Below are 19646 nucleotides of genomic sequence, written 5' to 3'. Positions count from 1 at the left end.
TTCAATCTATTCGCAGATCCCTTGGCGCTACCCCGAGCGAAAAATCCGCGCTAACTGAAAATCGCTTAGAGTATTTCAATTGGCGCGACTTTCCCGGTAAAATCCCGCGCTAATTGGGCTTTTTGGTGCTCTGGCGCAGTTTATTCCCAGCAAACCGCGCTAATTCCGGTTCTGGCGCGACTGTCAGCACAAAATCCGCGCCAATCCACGCAAAATCCGCGCCAAAATTTTCGAGTCCGAGCCAGGTGTTCTGCAGTTCACCTGCTCAATCGAGCATAGAGCTCTCGTGTAAACATAGCCACAAAGGCACTTCAAGCCACACAGGCTATTCCAGCCACACAGGCAAGCTAGCTACTACAGGCACTTCAGCCTCACAGGTGACAAAAGATTAGGCTCACTCAATCTGAGCTCTGATACCAAGATAAAATGTCAACCGAATTGAAAAGAAAGAGATGTAGCTCTCAGGTGTGGCCTCCACCTGGAGACTACACTCATCAAACTTGAGAGATCACTCTCGTCCACTCTATTCCCAATCAATCCAAGATTACATCATTAAATACAATACTAGGAAATAGGAAGTTGCACCCAAACCCCATAATTATAGGAACTAATCCTAAACTAGGGAGAAAGTTACAACAACGTAACTATTTTCTCCATTAATAACAAAATAATATTAATTATTCTCAACTGGAATCAACTCCAAATCGCATGGATGCCCAAAATCAAATCTAGGACCATTCCTTGATAAAAATTCAATAAATATTGAAAATGTTTCCTTCATTGGGTTGATCTCAACAAGGTTGTGTATTTTTTGTTGTCACAATGCCTATGTTATGATATTTATCTGAACGACAGAGGCCATAAGAAGAATATTTTCAAATGAAGGAAATCCAAGCATTATTCCATTTGGTTGAAGACGTGTTTTTAATAGCTTGTTTATTCTTTCTCTTGTTACTGAGAATGAATATAAGCATGAGCTTTACGCTGACCAGCGTTTGGCAAGCCTATATCACCAATATTACAAACCAGTCAATGAGACTACAACCTTTTTCATGCAAATATTCCGTGCTAAATGCAGCATCCATAAATAAAATTAATATTTTGTGTCCTCATATCAAATTTATTGATAAATGAAATTCTCATTATACAAATGAAATTATAATAGAATAATTCATCCCTAGTTTGCAAGACGATTTTACAAAAACTTGCATTGGAAGAACTAGTGAAATATATGAAACCGCTCCAATTTTTTTTGAACTGCCCACCTTGAAGTCAATTTGGGTCCTTCTGCAGAAAACCTAGATGACGGATTTTTGAAAAATTTCTTTGTTTGTCCACAATAGGGAACCAAAATTCTCTTCTTGGGCCATCTGCAAAAATCAGTTTTCACAATGATTGATTTCTTCAATTCGTTGTATTTTTAGCAGCCAATGAGTTGCAACACAAAATCCCCTTCTAGAATGACTCGTATCTATTCTCATGACGTTGGCATGAGAATCATTCACTATATCATACACCAGATGTTTCTTTTGTAATGATTGGAGAAGCAACAAAAATCAAGTCTTGCCTCCAGCCTATCATTTTGTCCATTTCTTTTATTCGTAACTCACTTGTTGACATCAAGAATTGATATTCATCCTCAATATCTTCTAGTGTAAAACCAATGGAATTTTTTCTAGACATTAAAAATTTGGTATTGATGCTTTCATCAAATATATGAAAAAGTATTTTCTTCTGAAAATCTGAAGAATCATCAATAGAGCCAGAGAACACATCCATTATGAGAGATGAATTAGTATCGGAAGTTTTGCTAAGCTTAGCATTTCCTTCCTGCATGTCTGCATATGGATTTTCATGGTTGGTCATGCTTCTAAGTTCTTCATTCTTAATATTTATAGCATCTTATTCCATGGAGAATCACATCTCCCCTCTGATGTCATTAAGAAAGTATATGACATGATCTATAATAGAAACTAGAACGCACTCAAAAGTGAGATCAATAAATGGTTCAATATCGTCGTTTTTGAAAGAGAATATTTCCTGTGATGTTGCTGAAGCAAAAGGATGAGATAGAACCAAGTGTTTCTTCATTGAATATCTCAGCATTGTACAATTAACATTTCCCTCCAAATATGAAATAAGAGATTTTAAGAAATTCATCTCCAAAGCAATATTTTGATGTTCCATTTGTATAGGAGACTGTGATATTCAAGAATCTATTGAGTACTTGGTAGACAAAAATCCGAGAGAAGAAACGCAAACTGTGAAAATGTGAAATAAAAAATCAAAGTAATGGAGGAAGCAATTCCTCCAGAAACTGAAACAGGAGAGAAACTGGGGCAATATTAATCAATACATCGACTACAATGAAGACATAGGAAGAAAGTGCCTTTGGCTTCATACCGTAATCATACAATATTGGAGCCATTTGCTTCATTATCATGGATGGAAACTTTAAGTATAATTGCATTGCAAAAATTTCAATATACTAGCAAATTGCAGGCAGGTTGTTCATATAAAGGCATTTATGCATGGAAGAAGTAATTTTTTGAAGTGAACCTTCATCCACAAACCATGATAAAATCGAGATCATTTGTGAAACATGAGTCTTTCGCCTGTGAATACAAATAGACTTTTTGTACAGTCCAAAAATAAAAAGTTATGAGTTGCAAATTCCGTTCTAAACTTCGATGGCATATGAGTAGTGTGAACTTGGGGATCGAACCAAATTTTTTAATAAGGAACCTCCTATTTTTGATAAAAGAACATTCGTTAACTGAGAAATGGAGAGTTCCCTAGTCAATCCTCTTTGAATTACCCAGATCAAACCAGGCCAGTTTGAATTGTTTCATCCAATGTGAGCACCTACAACATACAATGCATTACTTATATGGCAATGTCATCATCGCTTCATTGAGCCAAATTAGCTTATACAATTATCATTGTCCATTTAATTTGGCTAATTAATCACATAGTTTATTTATCCTGATCATTGGAGGAATGAGACTTAGAGAGTCACAAAAGAATAAAAACTAGAAATCCCCTACAAGTCAACCATCCCAATACTACTATGGCCCAATTGCACCTAACTATAAGGTTATCATGAAATCTAATGCATTAATATTGGTGTGATCCAAGTTGCAACTTCATGAGTGACAAAGGTATACATCATAATGCATGAGAGAAATATTTCAGCCAAATTATTATAAAAGGAATTGAGAATAGGCCACAATGTTTAACAAAAATATTGCAAAAAAACCATTATAAAGATAAATCATAATATGGTACAGTGTGCAAGAGAGATGTTGTAGAAAAATAATAAAGAATGAACCAAATATTTATTGATTTGATAATATCCCATGAGACTACACTATGAGAAAAAGATGATTTACTCCTAGGTGAGGTTCCGTATTTATACTTTATATGGTTATCTTTCAATGAGAGTCATGCATCCTATTACATTTCAAATACCATGGGTAGATACCATGGTTTAAAAAATCCATGGGTGTATACCATGGGAAATTATAATAAATTATGGCACCCTGAAATATAATAAATTACGACGCCATGGATAAATACCATGGTTTACAAAATCCATGGGCGAGCAATGTAATTACAATGGTAAAATTGAAATTTTCATGTGATTAGATTCTCACTTTAATGTTATGATTTATTTCATTTATTATCTCACTTTATTCATGGTTTTAACAACCATTTATAGAAAAATAATGACTAACTGCGGTAATTATTTTCCACCTAGATCAATCGCCCCCCTTTGAGAAGCAATGGTCCCCATTGCGTAGAGTTCCATCTAGGGAAGCCTTTGTTGAATAGGAGCATAAATATGGGTTTGTGGATGAACCAAAACCAATTGTTTTTGAAGACAGGTTTTGCATGATTGACCCATAGCGATGGGTTTGTGGATGACCCTTAACCTTTAAGAATGAAGATCCAAGGATAGAAATACCCTACAATGTTTGTGGGTTGTGACCAACCACTCCAACATTTACCTAATTTCATTGATATATGAGAGTAAACATGAGACAAATAGTTACTTTGACATGACCTGACCTCCAAACTTGAGTTGAAGAAGTGGGGCTAAAAATTAACAACTTACAAACATCCCTTAAGGCTTACCGTGCACTCAGGGCCCAAAGAACCACCCCACTTGACCAAATCCTGAGACAGATAGCCTTTGCACTAACTTGGCCCCACAACAACATGCATGACAGGGAAAAGGTGTAATTATAGCCCTCCAACTGCATCCACAAAATTACTTCCCTACGGTTATAGCCCAAAATTTCCATTTCAAAGGGTGTGGTCCTGGAGATATGAGCCACTTTTCTAGGCCAACGTCCAGACTACTACCTAGAACTTCCTGTAACTTCTTAGAGTGATAAATGACATCATGATAATGTTATTTATGCAAAACTTGAACAAGAACTTAACTTAACCAGGCCTAACCATGATAGTCATTTTGACAAACATATGGTGAACATGTAAGCTACCAGTCATGAATGTATATTTTATCATAGGAGTCTTAAAATTATCTGAGAATCAGCAAGAAGGTACAATGCTCTCTATTAATAGCTGAAATAACACTTTTTAGCCCATATATTCATTAAACATCAAATATTTATCAAATATCGAACAAGTCATAGCCAGAGCATATTAAAAATCCATGTTTAAAACCAAAATATAACAAAATTATTAACCATGGCAGAATAACCGTCAAATCACCATAACAACAGGTACAATTTCTCATAAATTACAATAGGAAAATAGCTCTTATTAACTTATGCAAAAGCCAATCATGTTAGGGGCTTCCACGTACACCTGACCATAGATTGGGATGAACCAAATATTTCTTTCAGTCAATCACCCTTGTGCCATATTACAGGCATGAATGTGGACCTCACCAAATCCAATCAAGAGATCACAAAGCCCAAAGTAAACTTGAATGGATCAAAGTTCTTCACCATTACCTTAAGGAATTTTCTTGTCTCCTCCCACCTATTGAGGGCTTCCCAGATATTAAACCAACTCCACCCTTAGGCTACCATGATCTCACCAAATCTGGTTAAGAGATCACAAAGCCTAAAACAAAAATGGATTTCTCAGAGTTTCTTCACCATTACATTGACAAATTATCCTATCTCCACCCACCTATTGAGGGCTTCCCGAAGAATAAACGACCTCCACCCCTAACGGTTTGGAATTTTCCTGAGACCACCTCACCCAATTCTAAAACCCTCCAGTAATCCAAAGCTCAACCAATAAAAGAATCCCATCACACCATGCCTATCTAGGAAATGGAAAGGAAAGACTAAAACCATATTGAAATCAGGAAAAACCAATGCTAATGTGATTCATATATTTTCTCTTCAAATGCATAAAGATTTGCATTTAAAAGAGCATGTAACAATAAGATGCATATACATAAATGAAATGAAAATAAACAACAATAATGAGAAACAAATACACAATAGGTCAATAATTGAGTTCACCCAATGTGGGCTACATCTCTGGGCTCTACTCAAAGTGGGGTGGCCTGTTTCATTAATCTTTACTAAAATCATATTACATGCATGCAAAAAAGACACAGTATACCTCCATTTTTGGGGATGGTCTGAAAATACACACCTCTTCTAAAGAAGTGGATTGCACCATTGAATTATTTTCAAAAAATAATGAAAAATGACTATAAAATTGACCCCTTTCTGATTCGATCAAAATCCAGACTCCCAGGAATCTAAAAGATTCCTTCTCATGAGTGGAATGGAATTCAGCAACTCATACGAAGAATTGGATTACACCACCAGACGCCTTGTGAAAAATTGAGAAAATTAAGTATAAACTTGACCTACTTCTGTCACCTTCAAAAAATTTCTTCTAGGGAATCTTTTAGATTCCTCAAGATTCCCCTACACTAGGGTTCCTATCCTCGGTTTCTGTGTCACTAAAGGTTTCACCAATGCACTGGGTTCCGTGCATGCTTTATTCTCCAGGTTGGGTGAATTATGAATTTGGGTTCTTATACAAATTCTTGGGAGGAGTTTACAAGTTAGGCCACTTGGGTCGTTGGCAACACGGTCGGTTGTTATAGGCCTCGCCCAAGGTAAAAACCTTGCGGTTCCCACTTTATGTACGTGGCAATGTTTTTTTTATTTCGGTGGAGGTTTTATTTTTATGCAACAACATATTATATTTGGGGCCGCCTATTGGCGGGTCGACCCACATGGTCGGGTGGGTTCAATCCCTACGGACCCCCACATCACAAAGTATAGTCGTTTAAATATGGGCATTGGCCATATACATTATATATATGTATGTTCGAGTGGTGGCAAGAGTGGTTTCCCACCCCCCTATTTTTATATTATATAATATTATATATATATATATATATATATATATATATATATATATATATATATATATATATATATATATATATATATATATATATATATATATAATTAATTAATTAATTAATTAATTAAAAATAACTTTGCTAAAAACTGTTGCCCGAAATTTAGGGGTCACCAGAAAAATTAAGTAGGCAACAATTTCACTAATTACAGCTGCCAAATCTCTCACTTCAAATTGAAAAATTGTTTCCTCGTTAATTTTCACAAAATTCAGCTGCTCCGCGAGATTTATTTGGGCTACAAATTGAGTTGGCTCTCTACTAACTTTAGCATGAATGCCTTGTTTGACCAAAAGTTTGACTGGCTGTAACTTTCTGACACAATTTCGAACTGAGGTATAGTTTGCGCCATTCGAAATCTTGCGATGACATCTTCAATCTGAATCTAGTTTCACTACAATCTAATAAATTTTATTTTTGATCCTTTCCTGAGCCATGTTTGATCAATGAGTGTTTTTGGAGCCACCTGGATCATTCCTCCCCACTGAGAATCTTTTGGTCCTTCAAAAGCATGAACATAATATGCAATATATTATGCTCCCTTGTGTGCAAAACAAGTTCCCTAATATGCCACACTTCATTCTCCTTCACCTTTGTTCTTTAGAATCATAAGTGATGAACCGACAACTACATTGTTTGCAAACCTATAGAACAATCTTTGCAAACTACATGTTCAATTACATGACCAATTGTGACCCAAGAATCCCCATTCCTTCCAAGAGTTTATAACACACACTCTTCGGTCAAGTGTACATCATAATAGAAACCAATACCCATATCAACAAAAAGATGCCAAAACATCATCATGTTGCTTTCATAAGTGATGGAAAACACATCATCACTTTTTCAATCATTTTACAACATATGATTTACAATAAGATGGCCACGACAAGCTACTATATGTAATAAAACAATCTCTCACTCAAAAACGTGAATGGATCATCTACTTGTGACTAATTTTCTTATCGAAAATCTTCACCAACCGGTTCCTTCATAGGTGCTTTCTGGGCATGGAGTATCTAACATGTGGATCTCTTGTGTCCATCCTTGTTGTAGTGACTACAACGACTCTTTGTCCAAACTTTCTGGATCGTCTTGGAATGCTTATTCCTGGTGCACCTATCATAAGTCCTCATGGAATCACTGCTATCACTTGAAGGTGATGAGGTGCTCCCATCATCCATCGTTAGTTGGTCACTGGTTGTCTTGGATCATTCACCAACCTCTTTTCTGACATACCCAAGTCCTGTATAATGAGGAAATTCCTCCACTTCGATGGGATACATAATGCCTTGGACATTAATGCTGAGGCCCTTCCCTTGAAACCTGATCTTCTTCAACGATTTTGATCCAATTCATATAGTATGTTTCTCAAAAGCAACAAAATCATCACCATAAAAAGAAAAGGAAATTGAAAAATCACTTATTACCTCATGATTTATATGCTGCAATTTTTCCAAGGGATCCTCCTTGGCTTGTAACTAATGCTGCAACCTTTGTTTCCCCACTGCTTTTTGTAGGAGTTTCCTTCGTTCTGCATTCTCCACCTGAATGCTTTGGTTGACCTCTTTAATCTCTTGGATCCATGCAGAACTTGGTTCCTTCCTCACTTTTGGCACAACATCTATTGAAATCTTTACCTCATCAAATGAATCAGATCCCAGGTGGATAGGTCCATATCCAGTAATCCCAAGAGCTGCAATATTCATCTCTCACCTGAGTTTGATCCTAGGTCAATTGGTCCAACACCTGCAAATCTTGCAGCTATAATCTTCTCATGATCCTCCAATTCAAATTCTTGGTCTTGTTGCATGGTTGTAACCATCTTCTACTTCTCCTTCTTACCATTCCTCTTTTCCCTCAATTTCGAATGTAGTTTCCATCAATGTTCCTCATCATGCCTTTCTTTCTCACAGTGAGTACAAGATGTCTTTTCGTCCTTTCTCTTAGCTGCTGCTATCCTATTTCAATGATCTTCTTGCTCATGCTTCCCCCTTCTTTCAAGATGTACAACCTTCACACTAGCTTCATCAAGAGTTTTAGGTTCAAATAATAACAATGAATGGCATAAATAACTATGCAAAGAGCCAATATATTTCATCAATGTTTCAGGAGTGTCTAGTGGAACATTCAATGCTAATTCTTCTTTCCTAAACTCCTCTATAAAAGTTTGAATATTTTTACCTTTACCTTGTTTCAAATCTTTCCATTCCATCATGGCCTTATGTATGTAACCCAATGGTTAAAATTTTCCTTTAAAAGAAGAAACAAACTCATACCAAGGTGAAAGAATATTATGACTACTCTTACCACATTTCTATAGATTTTCTTCCCACTAGATGAGAGCAATTCCACTCAATCAAATAGATGTTGGTTGGATCTTGGCTTCATCCTCTTTAAATTTTTGTATGGATCAATATACTTCAACCCGTTTGATCCAGCTATCTAGCCTTTTTGCATTAGATTCTCCACTAAACATAGATAAATCAAACTTGACATCCAAATTAGAAAAATCCTTTCTATTAGTTTTTATTCCTCTAGAATGATGAAAAGAGGAATAAAATATATTTCACTGGAAGATGGAGAGGGAATTTTAGGAGGCTCTTATCCTCCTCCTTCATGATTCACTGAGGCATGATCATTTGGTCCTTCCTTGTTTTCTAGTTTCACCATTTTCTTCTCATACTCGGTAGAAGCATAACTAGCTAGAAGCTATTACATTAATCATGATATAATTTACCCCACAATTCCTTGAACGTTGTGTCTTTGTGGCTTGGTTGTTCTCTATAGTAGATTATCCTACAATTGACATTGCCTCAATTTGCATGGTCTATTACTTCATTTCCTTCCATAATGTTAAATATAATTTATCCTTTGCATAAATCACAATCATTTCCTATGATTTTTATATTTAGCAAAATTTGATATCACAATTAGATAAAATATTAATGAAACCAATAAGAAATCTTTAATAGCAATTATTTAAACATATCTTCATGTGCATAAATAAAATATATACAAAGTATCGAGACATGCCTCTTTTATTGACACTGCACGCACATTAGTTAAAATAACATAACTATCAAAACATATGTTTTTCCATTCAAATCTCAAATGCATATAGTAAAATACAAAAAGATTTCCAAGGCGTACTCCTTTATCCCTACATCACCTATATCATGAGAAAGGGAAATAGTTATGTTCTACTCTTCCCACTAGAACATGGTAACAATTAAAAGAACCTCCATGTTTATTATTATCTCTTCACACAAGAAGAGGGAAACATTTGCAAAGATAAACAATGAATAACTATGATTATGTGCACAAGACACATTCCATTCCAAAAGAACAGTTGCAACTTTCCATATGTGTTAAAATAAGAACTAGTGCATTAGCTATTATATTTGTGCATGCAAATACTCATACTTTTAAGAAGACCATCACAGTATTGATTACATATGAACACATATTATTCTCAAGAAATCAAACGCAATAGCTATTCTTCCTGTGCATGAGAGTACATGTTCGCATTCTTTTTCAAAAGAAAACTAACGTAATAGCTATTATTTTTGTATGTGTATATAGCACATACCCTTCTTCAAGAAACCAATGTAATAGCTAGTATCTATGCACATATAAGCACATCCTTTCTCAAGAAAACGTTTATAACATCTTTTATTTTTATGGATATAAGCATGCATTCTTTTTCAAGAGTCTAATGTACGGAAACCATGCATATATTAATTACATATTCTAGATTTCCACACATAATTGCCTACAATCTTTTGAAATAGATATAACATGGTTTCTTTACTTTTATGTGCAAAGTTCGTAGGCATCCTGTTTCCAAGAAAATCACATCATTAATTATCCTCTATGTGAATTAACTATGCAATATTCTTATGAAAAATAGTGCAATTAACTTTGTTTCCAATGGTCAACTCTTTTCCATGTACTTACCTTTATGGAAAGTCCAAGGGTTTGCAACCCAATCTTGCATTTCGTGGAACCTAAGTCTATGAAGTCAACAACAAAATTTTGTCATTGAACCCATCACTTTGTCCTCAAAATCATAACAATGCATTTTCTTCCAATCCATGAATGAGACATTCTAATGAACAAATATTTTCATTATTTGGATGGGCTTCGATTAGACAGGAAATCCCTCCATTAAGGAAAACCCATTAACCATATGCAAGATGGTAAGTATAAATATCAATGTATCGCCAACACTAGGTTTTAAACCAGAATAATCTCACGATTGTAACGTCACACCGTAGTCTCATCTTTGGTCGATGCAATTGCATGCAGAGTGACAAACAAATGGAAACCAAATAAACTTAGCCCATTGGTGCAACGGGGGAAACACTCATCACTATACCAATCTAGAAGTGTGAAGTGAAGCGATCGGATTCTAATGCATATATCTCATGGTAACAATATCTATATGAATTATGGAGTGAAATTTTCTCTAGAGAAGATAATGCAACAAGTGAAAGTTACTGAGCCATCCAAAAATACATCTATAACAAAGAGATTTCCAAAAAAATAGCCAACTACTAGTGTATGTGTTCGAAGGTGTACTCTCTGATGGAGAGAAATAGGAGAGGACAGTCAAAATGGGAGGGAGAGAGAGTGATCTACATCCTATTCCCAATATTGGACATCACCATATTTCTCCCCCTAAAGATAACATTGTCCTCATTCTTCATCACTGAATTATGCTCATGACATCTATCCCAAAACAACCAAAGGGAATCCTTCCCCTTCAAAATGAAGGATTTGTTTCTAGAAAATACCATTAAGAAAAAAAAATGTTTTATCAATAATCATAAGCATTTACAGTTGAAAAATATTCATTTTTTTACTTTCAATCACTTCAATATTATTCAATTTCATAGAAACAAAAACAAAGCCTTTATACCGACTTATTGTTACTAGCCAATTACTCTTGGAAATCATGGTCACTTTAGAAAATAATTTTAATTACAGGTGGTTTATTGGCTATGGAAAGCACTCTAAGATTGGTTTGATAACCAAAAAAATGCACCTAGGGTGGTTTCACAACCTCCATGGAAAGGACCTTGTAGTGTATGCCCAACAAATCCAATTAGTATCTCTTAATCATAATCACATTACTTTTAATCACAACATTTTCAATCAAAGGACATATTTATAACTATTAACTATTTATACAATGTCAGGTGATACAATACTTCTGCAAGTACTCAAATATCACCTAACTCTCTAATAATCGAATTGATCAATAATTGCACCAAGTGCATATTGTCCTACCCTCCATTAAAGACATCCACAAGTTTGGTAATACAATAGAGGAACTACACTTCCAATAATTCCTTTACGAGCACTAGGTTCTTATCTTATGAAGATGTACATACAATTCTTATACAATCATACACAAAATTCTTTTTAACACATCACTTACTTCGCTAGTTAACTTGGTTTTCTAAGAAAACTATAGTGGGAAAAAGAAGGCTCCTCCCAATGAATGGGAATTTGTTTCCACAACTAGATTGAGACAAATTCACATCCATCACAGTTCCCTAATAGTGACGACTATTGGTCCAACATAGGATTTCTCTTGGCAGCCTCCTGCCTATTTCTTTGACAATGTCATGTCTTGAGGAATTTAGAGGTCAACAACTCACTCTTTGGGCCTCCTCAAACAAGCTTCAAAAAAAGAAAAGTTTCCTCAGGATTTCCCATCTCACCATCTTGTCGAACTCTTTCCCATTACTGATATCATATCTCTAGGGAGAGGAAATACAAGCAGGAAACTGCCTCTCCCTAAGGCCCTCTTGGGGCCTTTCCAACGATCCTACAATTCTATAGGCTGGGAAACTCTTGTTAGCATCTTTTTCCCACTGTAATTTACATAAATAACCATATGAATATTACTATTGAATCAAAATAAATATTTATTTACATTGTGTATTCATACTTGACCCTCAACATGAGCCCCATTGTCTATAAAAGTAAATCAATAAGAAATCGCATGACTGACATCTCATGTCAAATGGGTGGGACTCATTTCAAATTTTCGACATAATAATAAACATGAAATTTAGAAAAACATTACCTTATCTTTCATATCATAACATTATACCTTTTCTTTTTCAGTTGCAAATCACATTGCAATATTTTACCTTTCACTGGTTCTTATATTCCATGTTTCCAGAGTTTTAGTGACTTTATTGTGGTACAATTATGCTAATAACACTAGCAACATTAGTCAGAATTTATTTTTATAAAATCATCCCTTGTATAGAATATTTTTATTCACAAAGAATTTTATATATTCAAGATGCATTTCACATTCACATGCATCAATGTTCTCAATATTTCAACATAGTAGAAAGGTATTGGTCCTGTTCTTTTTCATAAACCATTTGTATGCATTAAAAGTAAGCATAACAAATAAGGACACATCTTCTAGATGCTACATCCAAGGAACTTTAAAATGAAGTTTCCATGAATTTGTTTTCAAAAATAACAATGAATGGAATAGGCCCTTGCTCATTGACATTCCCATATTTGTAATTAATGCAAAGTGAAATTTCATTTATGCATATGAATCTAATAAAAAATCATTAAGAAAAAATAAAAAATTGAAGTCAATGGCATAGAATTTTCTTTGTTAAACAAATTAATAATATCAACAGATTTAAAAACCATCCAAAGTTTGGTTAACAATGACAACGAAAACAACATATTTCTACAACATGGTGAACTTAAATAATTAGGTTAAGCAGTGTCGCCATATTATTCTGTGATTATTCTAATGCTTTGGATGGATTTTTAAATTATGTAATTAACATATTTATTAGATATAATATGCATACCAACTAAGAACATCATTGAACCTGTTAGTGTCAGTCTTTACAGCCTTCCTCCAGTGATCAAATATGCTCTTACAAAGTGATTTTGAAGTGTCAAGGTCAAATTTTGTCATTTCAGTGAGTCTTCAAGCAAAATTTGGTCACTAGGTATTAGGTCTAGGGTTTGCCCAAATGTCAGTCCATGTAACTATTCAGCTGAGTCTATCATCATTCATATGGTTGTCATTATCATCTCAGTGTCTAATGAGTCATTTTACATCTTGTTCATGCTTCAGTTGTGCCTTGGCAAAGCTCATTTCCCTCTCCTAGGGTTTTGAAGGCAATTTCTCTTGGGCGGCTAAATAACCGGCAAAACTTGTTTCCAGATGTTCATACACCTTCCCCTATCCTTAAAGTACCTTATCAAACACTTCCCATCCCTTAGATCCGCCAAATTGCTCATTTTTCCACAAACCCTAGTTTCTAGCTACAACCTGGCAATTTTCTAGGTTTGACCTATGTTTTGTCCTTTTCGACCCCTTCCCATCACTCAATCTCTGAGATTCCAATTTCCCCTGCTTCCTAACATCCCTCCCCACTCCCAAAAATTTCCCCAAGAATTTAGAAGCCCTCTATCCCCTTCATTTCGCTCCATTTCGACAAAATCCCTTGTTTCACACATCGGGACAAGTTTCACTCAAAAGCTGTTTCTGATCAATCAAAGATGAATTTTGCAAAACTGAGAGAGGTTTTTGTCCACAACATGCCAAGGAAGAAAAACCTCTTTCACGTTTTACGCAGGTGTCATGGTTTGAGAGAAATGTCAAAAATACCGGCGAGAACGAAGGTGCTCCAAGGACGGTTGGCCAAAGCACAAAAACGAAGGAAAACGCCCGATCCACTCCAAATTTTGGCCAAAGCCTCTTTGACTGAGCATGATACTTGATTGGGGACTCCCAGCCCAAATTTCAAGAAATTTGGAGAAAATTTTGTCATTTGTGAATTTTTTGTGCAATTTACAGGTTTTGCCCACGGTTTGGTCTCACCCCGGGTGAGACCATTTTGGAGGACTGCTCGGAATTTTGAAAACTTGGCATTTTTGGAAAGGGCATGCAAAAAGAAAAATTACCAATACTTGGGAGAAGCCTGATTTTGAGTTTTGAGCCTCCAAAAGCTCAAAATACACCTAAAAGATGACTTTCTGCCCACTTTTTGAGTTGCAGAAAGTGACCTTGGGAGAAATGGTTTTTGAGGGGTCAAATCAACACCAAATTCAGAAATTCCACTTGGGATGGAAAGTATACAGGCCAAGCTTTCCAATGAGCCATCTTGCACCTGATTTGGACCAGTGGAACCCACTCAAAAACAGCTGTGAAGGGGCGCGACCAGAACTTCCAGGGGCGCGACCAGAACTTCCAGATTTGCCAGAATTCACATTTTTGGTCAAAAAACACTGTTTTGACTATGGTTGACTATTTTTACTTGTAGATGATGGATAAATGTAATATTTTCATGGCACTTTGGTAGATTTTATCTTTCTTTACCCTTCTAGAAGCTTCCATGATGTAAAAAGTGAAAAATTAATGCATGGATGAGTTAGCTAAGTAATAGAGGCAAGTTGTTGGGCTGCCTATTTTCTAGTTCTTAGTTTAGAATTAGTTCAAACTGCTCCTAGGAAGCTGAGCTCGACCCCTAGAGGTGGGGAAAGGAGTTAGATGGTCTAGATGGTCTATATTATGCTCTCTCCTTCTCATTTTGATGGTTGGACTCTTGTGTAAGGAAGCTTTATTGTATATTGTGCATCTATTTCTGCAATTGAAGGCAAGGAAAGCCAGGGTTTTACAGACATCTTTGAGGATTCTTGTGGATCTGATTGTTGATGGTGTGTTCTCTACATGTTCTTGTAAGTTTGTTTATGTGTTTCACATCTCTCTTATGCTTCTAAATTGGACAGATGAAGTGGTAAAGTTTGAACTCATGTTTTGACATGCTCAGCTTTTTAGTTTGTTCAATTTTAATGTTTTCTACTGTCTAGAGAGGATTCAAATTGTGTGTTTGCCCTCTTTAGCTTCTCCTCTATCATCTCTGATCATCCATCTCAGATTAAGGCATCAGCACTCATTCCTACCTTGCCCCTTAGATCCCCCTGTGAAAACTGTGCTCAATCCCCGCACCTTGAATTGCACTTCCACCAATTGCCACCAAAAAACCCCAAAAATCATTAAATCAACCCCCTTATCAATTTACTAGCCTAAAATCTTTATTATTGATTGGTCAGCCTAATCATATTGAAAGATCTATCGAATCTGACCCGAGAGAGCCTTCTCATACCTCGTAGGGCTAGCTACGAGGTGAAATGGTTTGATGTAGCCTTGAGAGTTTGTCTATCTCAGCCTAGGTGAATTCCAAGCGCTAACAGAACCATCAATTTTTAGAGTTATGGAGTTTGAACAAATAATGTAATCAACAACGCTTGATTAATACTAGTTCTACCATTAAGTTGGTAGAACCATTAAATTAGTCACTTTAAAAACACTATTGTATCATGATCCATGTTCTTTGTAAATTTCGAGAACTTGCAGTCATATGTATGCATTGTTAAAAAAATATCCAATTCCATAATCATTGTAGTTTTCTAGCATATGCATAAAATCCTTTATAAAGATTTACTCAAATAAGAGCACTAATTCACCATTAGTTCTTGGGTGTGAATATTTTTTTTGATAACAATCCAATCAACCCCAAATTCAATAGCGTACTGACACCATTAGACTAATATCATTCAATGAACTACCACTATCACATTGTTTGCAACTTTTAATAGTCTTCAATAATACATATTTATGCATACAAGTTTAATAGTTAGTCGATGTTACCAACCATCTCAAATTCAATCAAAATGCACGACAAGACTCAATCATCAATTATCTATTACAATCAAGTCCTACCACAAGAATCCTTGTTTATCATTAGCATTCCAAAGGGTTCTTTCAATCTCTTTTACATCATTAGGTTTTCCTCTTCCTGGAAAACCTCCACCATCTATATCCTTCGTTATTGCACAAGTACACGCATTCATTCTTTTCTTATAAGTAGTTAATTGTAACTTTAATCATTTTTGTTTCAATGTACCATTAAGCATTATTATAACATTATGCATGCAAGATTTGTAGTTAATCCACAATATCAGTGATGAGTGCTTAGGATTATTCATAGATGGAACATACTCTTAATTTTATTTTATCTACATAAAGATGCAAATACCATGAGCATAGTTTTTATATCATAAATTAACCCTTATCATTATTTAACACCATCATGCAGCTTAGATCGAATGCAGTCTACTACATACATTGCCATGAAATTTTCATTAGTATCATACTTAAACTTATACCAATAGCATCATACCTCTACTCTTTGTTAAGATAGAACCAAAAATGCGGTAGTGTTGTAACCTTTTCCTTTGATACCACTTGTAACATCCCCATAAACATGGTGTAAAAATACATAGGATTAGAATCTTCTTATGGAATTTACTGACATGTAATATTCCTAATAACTTATTCCATATTCCTTAACTAACCATTAGATAAAATCATCATCATTACCGAAAGTATCATTAGGATTGGAGTAGTAAGTTACATATCCATTGTTGTAGCATATTAGAATAAAGCTCCTTATTTTAATCTTACATAATTATCGTTATCTATTTAATTAGGATAATTAATCACATATTTGATGATGTAAGTGTCAATGTCAGGCTAGGAAGCAATATAATTAGAATGGCATAATAAGAAAACACATCAATGGACAACGATATACCCTAGAAACCTCGAAGGGAAAAACAAACAAACATTTATTTTATTAAACGTTTCATGAGGGTGTTCACCCATCACTCAACGGTTCTAAGAGACTCCATCCATTAACCATTATCAATAAATATTAAAAATAAATATATTTCAAATTCAACATAACTATTTAAAATTTGTTATAGTAATCATGATATTATAGACCCCACAATTCCTCGAACACTATGTCTTTGTGGCCTGGTTGTTTTATGTAGTATATTATCCTACAGTTGACATTCCCTCAATATGCATATACCATTGCTGCATTTCCTTCCATAATGTTAAATATAATATATCCTTCGCATAAGTCACAATCCTTTCTTACAATTTTTATCGTCAACAAATTTTGATATCATGATTAAATAAAATATTAATCAAACAAACAATAAATATTTACTAGTGATGCTTTAGGAATATTTTTGTGTGCATAAATAAACTGCATACAAAGTATCGATACATGCCTCTTTTATTGACACCACACATGCATTAATTAAAAGCACATAACTATCAAAACACATGATTGTCCATTCAAATCTCACATGCATAAAGTAAAATACATAAAGATTTCCAAGGAATACTCATTTATCCCTACCTCACACATATCATCAGAAAGGGAAATAGTTACGTTCTACTCCTCCCACAAGAACACAACGAGAGTTAAAATAACCTCCATTGTTATTATCATTGCTTCACACAAGAAGAGGGAAATCTTTCCAAAGACAAACACCACACTAAATATCTTTTCTTTTCACAAGACACATTCCATTCGTAAAAAACCACCACACCTACCCATATTTGTTTTAAAAAAATAGCACATAATATATTATCTTTGTGCATGAAAATACATGTTCGCTTGTTCTTTTTAGGAAATCAAACATAATAGCTATTATACCCGTACATGTAAATACATGTTCACATTTTTTTCAAAAGAAAACTAACATCATAGCTATTATTTTTGTGTGTATATAACAAATACTCTTCTTCAAGAAACCAATATAATAGTTGACATCTATCTGCATATACGCACATCTTATTTTTTCAAGAAAACTGTCATAATAGTGTTTATTTTTACATATATAAGCATGTATTATTTTTCAAGAGTCTAATGTATAAAAACCATGAAAATATTAGTAATATAACCAAGATCTCCACAAAAAATTCCCTACAATATTTTCCAATAGAAATAACATGGTTTATTTATATTTTATGTGTAAATTTTACTCATATTCTCCTTTCAAGAAAATAACATATTAATTATCCTCTATTTGCACAAAATTTGGAGGATCTTTAAGACAAATAATGTAATTAACTTATCATTCCAATGACTAACTCTTTTCCACGTACTTATCATTATGGAAAGTCCAAGGGTCTACAACCTAATCTTTCTTTTTGTCGAGCCTAAGTCTGTGTAATCAACAAGGAAACATTGTCATTGAACCCGTCGCTTTGTCCTCAAATTCATAAGATTGCATTTTTTTTATCCAAGAATGAGATAGTCCAAGGATGTCAGCTTTTCATTTTGCGAACGGGCTTTGCATTTTCTGATCACCTCTACCACCGACCTCGTGGTGAGGATTTCTATGCAGATCCTTGCAGGAAAAGTCATGAGAAAATACCACATGGACAAGGGTCCAATGCCAGTTATTTCATTGGCTGCATAGTGCGCGGAGGGTGTGCAGTTCAACTGGGCACGCTACCTTTGTTGTGCGTTCCTCGCAAACTATCAAGAGGTGTAGGATGAGAGTAAAACATTCCACTACGCGTGCTTATTACTCTCCATCGTATTAATCACGTAGGATCTACTGGAGGACGGTCAGTTTCCTCTCATGGACACGGGATTGTGGGAGGCTACACAGTTTGCATCCCTTTGGGGCACAAAAGATGCTACGTAGGTCACAAAAACCAAAGTGTTCTTGGTTTTGATGGAGGCCAGTCTGCGCATGGTCATCAACCAAAAGCCGCAGTTTTCTTCAACAGTGGTTTAACAGCTCTTGGAGTATGCAGAGTTCAAAGAATATTTCCACCATGTATACATCAGGGCATGGAAGGATCCACACCAAAAATGGTTTGACCTGCCGTACTTGGCCTCAGACAACATTATCCAGGAAACGATTAAGCATTCACCGACAGATTGGCATTCGCAATCCAATCTGGCTGCAGGTACCAGTAATTCTGCGGAAAAGACAAAGAAGGAAGAGGCCAAGAAGAAGCTTCAATAGTTGGCTAAGAAGCGTCAGAAAGAGGCCGAGGAGAAGGCCCACATGGAAGTGGAGCACACCGCAAAGCAGTAGGCCGAACTTAAAGAGTGCGACTCCTAGCGGAGTGGTAAGCCCTCTTCACCCCAAACAGAGGAGGAGGAGTAGTTACAGTGGGGCGGTGGTGGTCAAGAGGAGCAGAGCACTCCCTTCTGACACTCGCTAGATCCAATCAGTCTAATAGACGGTGACCTACATCTAATCACTCAAAAGGTACAAGGAACAAGGAAAGGAAGGTCCGTGGAAGAAATCAAAAGTGACAAAGCCATCACTGGAT

Source organism: Pinus tabuliformis, chromosome 6 (genome assembly GCF_031772625.1).
Source record: "Pinus tabuliformis cultivar Carrire ecotype Pingquan chromosome 6, CPIR1, whole genome shotgun sequence".
NCBI lineage: Eukaryota > Viridiplantae > Streptophyta > Pinopsida > Pinales > Pinaceae > Pinus > Pinus tabuliformis.
This window is presented reverse-complemented; position numbering follows the sequence as displayed.